We start from the raw sequence: 9,527 nt of genomic DNA, 5'->3' as shown, positions 1-9,527 counted from the left end.
CGATTTTTGACTGGTGGGACCCAACTCTGATAATGGTTAGACGGGGAGCAGAGACAGAGAATTCAAGAAATTCCATTTACATCAGGATTTAGCTGCTGCTAGACCAAGATTTCATTTTCATCTCTTCCCCCTTTTCACCATTTAATTTCTGCACTTGTTAGGACTATGAGGGGAAAAAAAAGTCTGTTCTCCAATTATTCAATGGGATATTTAACACCTTGCCACTGTCACATCTGAGTGAGAGCATATATACTGGTTTCAGAAATAAGTGAAAGGCATTTCATTCCTCAGTTCTCACTAGACTTACCTGAAAGATGGGTAATTGAGAGGGATCCACCTTTTCTTTTGAAGCTCTCTGTCAGAGGAAGCATCACATATATACAAAAAACTATTTACTTTTAATTGTTCTTTTGAGTTTCACCAAGGACTTGCCTGTTGCCATGGAAACTTCTGAGCATGCAGAAATTGAGCAGCCCCTGTCCAGAAGCCATTTGTCAGATAGCAGCCATAATATATATATATATATTTTTTTTTTTTAAACAAAAAAAATTCAAAGGTGACAAACCACAGCCTGCAGCTAGTGATCAAGTGTAAGGCTAACTGAGAAAGTAGGAGAAAGGAGTTTCTTCATCTTTCTGTGGTAATTCCCTGTTTTTTCTTCCTTCAGGCTTGTGTGATTTCATGAATGGAAGGTGTAGATACCGCAACTGACTCCCCTTAAGTGATATTTCCTACTTCCAGCTTTCATTCAGAGATGAGATAATTTCTGCTTAGCTCTGTCTAGTGCTCTCTGGCTACCAGGGCACAAAACATCACAGAAAGAGCCAAAGTTTCAGGTGGCTGTGCTCTGCTAATATGTCTCTGCTTCCAAAATGTTAGTTTAGGTGAAAAATCCCACGTGCTTTCTTGAAATTCCGGCTTCATCAATCATAAACTACAACTGGGATCTTGCCAGACTGGACTAGAAGCTGCTGAGCACAGAGCAATTGAGAACGCAGCCGTGGTGCCTGAACACCTCTTTGATTCACAGGCCAAAAAGTCTCTTCCCTGAGGAGCTCCACAGCTTCTAGGACGGTCCAGGCAGGCAGGAGGGATGGAGAGGCAGGTCGTTTTGCTAGGAGTCAGTCCCTCCTAGTTTATCCACAGATATTTAGCACCTTGATGCCTTTGTCTGAAAATGAAATCTCTGTAATGCAGTACTGGAAGTCTCAGCTCTGATTTGGGCTACATGGAAAATTTCGACCTTTAAAAAGCGCTGACTGTACTGGTTGTCATGTGGCTGTTAGTGGTCCTCAGACACTGATTGTTTGGGGAATTGTTTGGAAAAGAACTGAGAAGATCTGCACGTTGTCAACGCAGTATTTATAATATATAATATACTAATAATATAAAAATATAATTATCTTTTTATTCTGGACTAAAGGAATGGGTTAGCACAGAGCTCATAGAGCGGGAAAGATGCTCTTCCAAAGAGTAATAAACCAGATTTTTATGAGTACTGCAATCAAGAAAATAAAAAATGGAGAACATCTAATTCCTCTTTTTAAAACTGTTAGTAACTAGCAGTGGTAATACAAATGTAAAGAGCATGGAAAACACTAGAAGACAATTTTGAAGTACACATTGCATTTGTCTGCAGAGTGGAAGTAAATCCAAGTGTGAAATGTATCAAACATAAAGGCTCAACAGGGAGAATGTAAACCCTATCCTTAAGTTATTGAAGTTTAATCAGTTATATATAAAAGATAAACTGAAATAGTAGAGCAAGTGAAAAAACTCTATTTTGTAATACACTGAAACAGTATAATATGAAGAAAACAAAATGTAGGCTTGCAGTGTATAATTTACACTTATTTAAAACAAATGTTTTAGTTGAACCTGTTCAGAATACTCAGAATTCAGTGAATAAGTCCATTAAAACTAAAGGTATAAATTCAAGGTTTGAAGGAGAATTAGAGTAAACACATTTAGAAATACTTAGTAGATTAAGGAATTCTATAAAGGTAGCTCATCTATGGATGCAACAAAACCTTTCGGTATCATGCCTCTTTTTCCTGATGCAATTACCCATTGTGAGTTGATTCTGTGCAATCATTGTTTTGGATTGTTAAATTCACTGTAGCTCTAACTCGTGGCTGTCAGGTTTAAGATTTGGGCAAAGAAAGAACACTTGTATGAATTCAGCCAGCAGGGTAATAACCAAAGTTTGCATTTGAGAGTGGGGGTTTTACAATCTACTAAGCTAAACATGGGTAGTTTTATTGCATTAAAGAGACAGCACAAAATCACATTCTTGCTCCATTCTGGATGTTTTGAGTTCTGTGTAATCAGTGAGTGTCATTGTTTTCATTTAGATGAGGAAACTAAGCTTTGGAAAATGAAGTCTGAAAGAAGTATAACCACATCTGCATTATCATTGCCCTAATAAAACCAGTAGATACCAAGATCTTCGCTGGTCTGGGTACCTAGAGGATTTGGATTCAGATGTCAAAAAAACAGCAGATAAGACTTCAGGTTAGAGACAGTTGTGAGATAGATCTGTCTAGAACTGACCCAAAAGACCAGAAAAATCTGGTTGAGATGTGACTTCCACTTTGCTTTGTGAAGAAAGGAAGACCCTTTAGTGATGAAATCAGCACAAAACTGAAAGCAATCTCCACCTCTGTGTCCCACTCTGTCCTTGGAAGAGTCACAGAGTTGGGCATGGGAGCTGTTGAACCTCGAGCAATTTACTGTAGTTCAAGGGAGATCGATTTCCCTTCCCTTATGAAGCCTGACTGTATGTTTGTTTCCTGACACAGTGTTCTGCTTTATTTATGTGACCAGCAGATTCCCAGAGCGGTGACAACTTTCTCTCTCGTGTGACTGCCATGTTTTGCAGCGTGGTGCTTGCCCTGGATGGGCTCTGTTTCTACCCGAGAGAAGGAAGGAGTGTATTCCCTTTGTAAAGGGCTCTACTTTGCCCTGCCTCCAGAAAGGGGTAGAGCCCACACCAAAAACATGCAGGTTGTACATACACCTTCTGTCTCATGTGGAAAGGAAAGCTGAACAGCTCAGGAGGCCAAAAAGCTACTCTCTGGGAAAACTTCAGAGCAGAGTTGTAGCACTTGTGACATCTTCTAAGGATTGAGCTGGAGAAGCAAACCAGTCCGAACCTTCCTATGAGTGAGCAGCCACCCTGTGCTTTGCACTAGTCCAAGAGGGAGTAGGCTTCTCTGAGGGAGCATCTGGAGTATCTTTGACATTGACTGGTCCCCTTCTTTCAGGGTTCTCTTCCCTCACACAAAAATTTAGGAAAGGGAAGCCCCTTTATCTGCAGACATAGTGGGCCCAGTGGCAGCAAGATCTTCCCCTTCTTAGGAGTATATCATCTGTCTGTCCAAATACCTGAAATCCTACACTTTCACAGAAAGTATTTTTAGAGTATGAAATTTGGCAGAACATACCCCACTTGCCCTGTGTTCCAGCTGGACCTCAGAGATGAGAGGGGCTGGGTGTGGCTGGGCTCCATTTGTGATTAGAACCAATTCAGTGCTGTAAGTCTGGTCATGTTCAATATGGTATTTCATGAACAGTGTGATTTATTGATTGCTATGACAGAATATGGGTCAGGAATTCCCATGGCACTGGTATCAGAAAGGGCAAGCCAGTGGTATCACCACAAGAACGAACCATATCCCATGGGCATCTTTATGGGGGAGGAGATGGGCACAGCCCTCCAAAAGTCCCAAAATACAAAGGTGGAGTCTCCTTTGACCTCCCTTCCCTCTTAAGTCACGTGTATTGTTTGAGAGTGGGGGAAAAGGTAAAGTTCTAAGTGACGTAATTTCATGACCAGCTAGAATTTGAGGGACTCTATTAACTCATGTAATGCATATGCAGGTTTTATTTTGTTGACATATGAGGGGGTGTGAAAAGCAATAAGTATTTTTGAGTTACTTAAGCAAAGTTCAACTTATGGTCACTGTTTGGACCCTTTCTTGGCTCAGTTCCTGTTGGCTGCATTGTTTTAAACAGAGCATGACCACAACACCTCGGTGCTGCTCCATCCTTTGTTTCCTGCCTCTCTGAGGGCAGCACCCCAAGCTCCCTCAGTGTCCCTGCTCCTGGGGCTGCAGACTGCTGGCTTCTGCTGAATTATTGCCCACACAGACACTTCTCCTTGCTGAGCTTTGTCTTTCAGTATTTCTTTCAGTATTCTCTCAACAACATTCCTGTTGTGAATTTCAGCACAATCTCCAGCGCCCTTAGGTTTGGCACAAACCCCCTGTATTACTTGCAGAAGGATTGTTTTTCTAGATTTCCCCTGTTCATTTCCGAGCTCATGAGATTCACTTGCCTGTTGCCTTTAGAAACCACTGGGATCTTTTTGTATTATGTATCAATGCCCTCACTGGAACTCAGTGTACCAGGTCATCTTCAGAAGAATGTCATCAAAAGTACATACAGTCATGACACAGTGCTTATTCCTTTTTCTGTATGTTGAGTAAGCAAAGCACGGCCTGGGGACTGTGTAACTTACGTGGGTAGTAAGGGCATGAAAACCGTTTCGACATCAGGTCTGCTCCTTCCTTTGCAAACCAGTTAAACGCACGGTGTCTAAGCCATCGCTCTGCTTCCTAATTTTAGGCACCAAGATAACATCGTCCACACATGAAGATCTCGGGACCCAAATAGCTGCAGTGTTGGAGTTCAACACACTGGAGAACAGGTATTTAGCAAAATTCCCCCCAGACCCAGCTCCTGCATAAGGACTCTCCAGGCACTTGATTCAAATATAGTCTGTAAAAACCTTCATCCTTTATCTCTTCATCCCTCCATCAGTCTGACTTCCTCCTCCTTTGTGCAACATACAGTTCTGGGCCCTCCATGGGAACTGTCTAGAACTCCTGCGAATTTCTGCTCTTTCTGGTCATTTTTTTAAAGGTGAAAATCCCCTTTTGTTATCTTTGTCTCTTCTGTGTCTCCTTCTGTCTAATTCTGCTATTCTATTATTTCTTTAGGTAAAACCAATATGAAGTATGCAAAACCTAGTAATTCTGAATTCGATGGTTTTGATGTTGTTGTTGTTCTGGGTTTTTTTTTCTTTTTTTTTTTTTTTCTCAAAGGAAAGCTCTGAATTACTGAAGTAAAAAGCTTGTTCTAAATGTGGAAGAACTGCAGAATTTTAGAAGCTGGTAAAATTAATGACAGATCATATGGCCTAGAACATTTCCTTTCCCAGACAGTGTAAGTTTTTTGTGACAAGCATGAGAAAATTGTGAGAAAAAGTACTGCTATGATTGTAAAGGATTTTCGGGTGCAGGAATGTGTCTTTTGCTACACTGTTATACAAGTTACTTTAAATGTGAAGTTGAAACTAGTCATGCCGTACCTGATGGCACTTTTTCTTCACATTCTGTTCAGGCTTGACAAAGTTCCTGTTAATCTATAATAAACACAGTTCTATTGTTATGTCTGAGTAAGGTTGCATACAAATAGATTGACTAAAGGCATAATGAAAAAAACCAAACACACAACAAATTCGTCTAGAATTCATAGGCTGGGAATTTTTGTGCTTCATCCAAATCTCTAATTTAAGTTTTTTAGTGACCGATAGCCAATACTCTCAGCAGCACATTGTAGGTCAATATGTGCTGAGCAGCAGCTGGGAGAATATAAAGATCTTCGCTCTTATCAGGGACAGAGAGAGTGGGAGAGGAAAGCACTGAGGAAAAATACAGTAATTTGCTAAAACTTGATTGCTGAGGTTGTTTTTTTCCCCCATTATTTTTCTGAGTGGGACAATCATGCGGTGGCAGATGCCAAGGTATGTTAAACTAGAGCCAAGCTGTAGCTGAGCAAATAATTCTTGCAAATCTTTTGCAACAAAGAAAATATGATCAAATATTTCTTCATGAAATACCACCCAAATGTTTTTCCTCCGAAAATGTTCTGAAAATACTGATCGGCTTTTATTGGGAAATTTAGAATTTTGTAAGCATCATTCTTTCCTCACTTAATAACTTTCATCTAGTAATTTCCACCTAAGTTTTCCCACCAGGCAGTTCTAAGCAGTGCCACCCTTTCCCCTGACAGTAGTTACCTCTGTGTTTGATGTCTGAAAATTCCACTTTTGTCCCAGAGCAGTTCTCTGTGTTTTAACATACATGTGCACCAGCAGAACCCACCACAGTTGCACTTTTATTATCTGTTCTGTAAGACTCTCAGCTGCTGCCTGTTCCAAGGAGCAGCAGCAAGAGTGGGACATGGCTACTCTGAAATGGTCCTAATTACTCCAAAATGGCTGGGCCAGGTAAGTCAGAGCTGGCAAAGTGCCCTGTCATAGGAATTAACTTTCTCTAATGGCTGAACAGGCAGTGAGCAGGTCTGCTCACTGTTCATTTCTCTGAACCTCTTCATTAGAAACTCAGCATTATTCTAATTTTTTTAACTTACTTGTAGCACAGAATTTCCCTTTTGTGATCGTGAGCTTTTATGAGTTATCCAGTAGCAGCCAGCACATTGGTACAGAGTTGACCAAGCTGGTTGGTAGCAGAAGGTACAGCACATTGATTTTTAATGTCTTTGTGCTCCTTACTTAACTCTTGTTTAGGGGAGTTTGTTTTAATTCCACTTAAACTGCTAGTGCTTAACAGTATCTCTGGATACATCCTAAGGGCATGCTGGAATATTTCAGATCATCTCTTTAGTGACCCTCTGCTTCCTCCTAGTTACGCAGTGCACTATGAAGTCTATTAATTTTCAAATTAAGGAAAGGGATATAGGAAAAGAACACTAATTAGGTGTGAGCCACAGGGGATAAATGATGACATTCTTCAAGACAGAGACACTACTCCTCTTACAGCTAAAATTGTTGTATTTCCGTAGAAGCATATGTCTTTTAACACACCTGAAGCTCGTATCTCTCGTAAGAAAAAAGGTAACACAAAGCCAAGAAATCAAAACACATGGATGGTGCACAGGTACCATTTAGTAAGAAACACAGAGAGGTAGAAATGGAAGAGAACAAGGAGATCTTATGTCTAATACTGCTTAACTTCCAGCTGGCTGAGTTTGAACCCTGGGGAAGGTAGCCATTAGTGTACCTCATCAGTGATACTTTGACACCTTTTCAGAAGGAATGACCCTTCTGTAAAGGAAAATCAGGTGTGGATGACAAAAGGACCATGGAGTACCATACATGGAGTGGACATTGCATTCAGTGTGCTCAGATGTGAGGTGTTTGTGGGGATCACCCCAAATCTGTTGTCCTGACAGAGAGATTCATGAGAGGTTTAGCAGCAAAGACATTTTATAGGAAAGGATCTAGAAAGACTTACATACTAAAAGGAGAGATTTTAATTTGTTAGGTCAGAGAGTTAATTAACCAAACACAAAAATTGACACCTGGGTTAAAAAAAATTGACTCCCTGAAGAAAGTGAAACTATTCCAGCTGGGAGGAAAAGACAGATCATTTAATGAACACGAAGGAATGACCAAGGCTTCTTATGTGCCATAAGAAACAGACTTTTACTCATTAAAATGAGTAAGCAGAGATTCTCTAGCAAAGAATGTGTTAGGAAAAGTGATGAGTCAGTCTGCCAGTGGGGAAGCAATACCACTTCTGTTTGAATTTAGCCATAAGTAGCATAAAAGTGCTTTTTCCTTCATTCTTCACTTAAGTCTCTGTACCTGCTTCTATACTGAATGCAATGAATGCTTTTACTTGCATTTTACATTGACTTGGATTGAGCTAAGAATGATTTCACAGTAAACAGGCTAGCACAGGATTCTTCACACAGCAGCACAGTGAACTCAATCAACCAGGGTGGTGGGACTCTACCTGCCTCCCTCCACATTGCACAGAGTATCCCAGGGTACCAAGAGATGTCCCAACAGGAGTGATTTAGCAACTACAGCAGTGGTATGAATGCTATGAGAGTAAACAACATCTTCTAATGAGTGAGGGTATCCAGGAAAACTTACTGGTACTTAGAAAATCACCTGGTAGCATTAATCTCTGAACAGAGTTGTCCACAGTGACATCAAAATCTTACATAACAAGACCAAGAGAAGGGGGATTTTATGTTGACTATTCTGTCTTTGCCTCTTTTTTTTTTACAGGGACTCAAATGCTGTATAGTGCAGTCCTGCCTTGAGGAGACAGAGGGTTGTTGTTGCACAAAGGAGGAACTGGTAGAATTGACAGAGTTCTCTGGTAAGGTCAGGGGGCTGATGTGCTTCCAGGGCCTGGGTTTCCTTTGGAGCTTCAGGTTTTTTTCTGTGTTGAAATATCTAGAGAGACTGGATAAATGGTGCTTATGCTTATAACTTTTCTAGTAATAAACAGAGTTTATAGTCTGTGATCTACAGTCAATTGATGGCTGCTGTTACAGCAGGATATAAAAATTACATCCACAGTAGTTCAATAGGTGTCTGCCTTGCAAACATTCTGGGTGGAGGGGAGAGACTCAAGCATTGACATATGTGCTCTCATGCGGCTGTAAGGGCAAATTTAAGAGCAGATGCCACACTAGTGGAGAGAAATCTGTTGGAAAATGCAACTGTAAATAGATCTTTGAAGCCTAATTATGATTCAGCAAATATTCATACCGGTTACAGTAGCATAAAAGTCTTTAGATTTAATCAGCAGACCTTAATTCAAAGCCTTTTCCTTCTATGACTTGGAAGGTATTAACAGCACAGCAAGGACAGTCCTTTTTTGATTACAGAACTCCAGTCAAAAGGACATCAAGATGTTTGTGAGAGATGTGTATAAATTACTTTAGAACACAAATGAATGAAGTATTTATGAAGTGGTAGCAATGCAGTAAAGTAGTAATGAAGTATTTAAAGAAATTCAATTTTTTAACACATTTGATGGATTCTTACAGTGCCACCTTAGAGGAGAGCAGTACCAGAAAGAGCTGAGTGATGAAACAGGCTTGTGGTGTATGAGACAGGGAGCTGCACTTACTGACACATGTTCTGTGCCCATTTCTCCCCTTACCTATGGAAATTGAGAGCATCTCACGTCTGGATTGCCACTAAATCATTAATTTGACTATGCATATTAGTCTCAGAATAGCAAGTTTTGAAATCCTCTGCACAAGGAGACCTGAATCGTTACTGTTCTTTCTTTATCATATCACACACAGTGTGTGTCAGGTCAGTAATCTGCAGCACTAATCTTCTAAACAGGTTAAAACATTCTCATTTTTTGTTTATGTTGTGTAAAATTTTGGGCTTGGTTCCTCCAGAAGGAAAATTATCCATGTCATATTGGACATGACTACAATGAAAATATAATTGAAGCTGGGTTACATGTGCTTCCCCCTGCACGTATTTTTTAGGTTCACTTAGAGATGATACAGCTGGTTTGATTTTCTTAAGATTTCCACCAAAAGAGTTCTCAGCTCTTGTATGGCTGGTGTGTGTTTGGAGCCCTCAGTTTACCTTAACCAGAGAATGTTGCTTCCTTGAGTCAAAATGAAGGCTTAGATCCCCGGTCTCAATGATCCCACTTGTCCTTTATTTCAGCCTC

The 9,527-nt window shown here is 40.4% G+C and overlaps 1 long non-coding RNA gene across 4 annotated transcripts in view; it reads left to right on the top strand.

Annotated features, from left to right (window-relative positions):
* Positions 1 to 9,527, top strand: part of LOC108447262 — a 45,454-nt gene that overhangs the window by 28,858 nt on the left and 7,069 nt on the right. For 3 of the 4 annotated variants that reach the window (XR_001862728.1, XR_001862730.1, XR_001862729.1), the window contains exons 3-4: positions 4,630 to 4,711; positions 8,108 to 8,201. This is a non-coding gene — a long non-coding RNA (uncharacterized LOC108447262). Of the gene's footprint in view, positions 1 to 4,629; positions 4,712 to 5,108; positions 5,230 to 8,107; positions 8,202 to 9,527 lie in introns of all 4 variants that reach the window. The other variant, XR_001862731.1, reaches the window with a different exon arrangement.

The sequence above is a fragment of the Corvus brachyrhynchos genome, unplaced genomic scaffold (genome assembly GCF_000691975.1).
Source record: "Corvus brachyrhynchos isolate BGI_N302 unplaced genomic scaffold, ASM69197v1 scaffold216, whole genome shotgun sequence".
Taxonomy (NCBI): domain Eukaryota; kingdom Metazoa; phylum Chordata; class Aves; order Passeriformes; family Corvidae; genus Corvus; species Corvus brachyrhynchos.
Note: the sequence above shows the minus strand (reverse complement) of the source record. Positions and strands in the feature narration are given on the sequence as shown.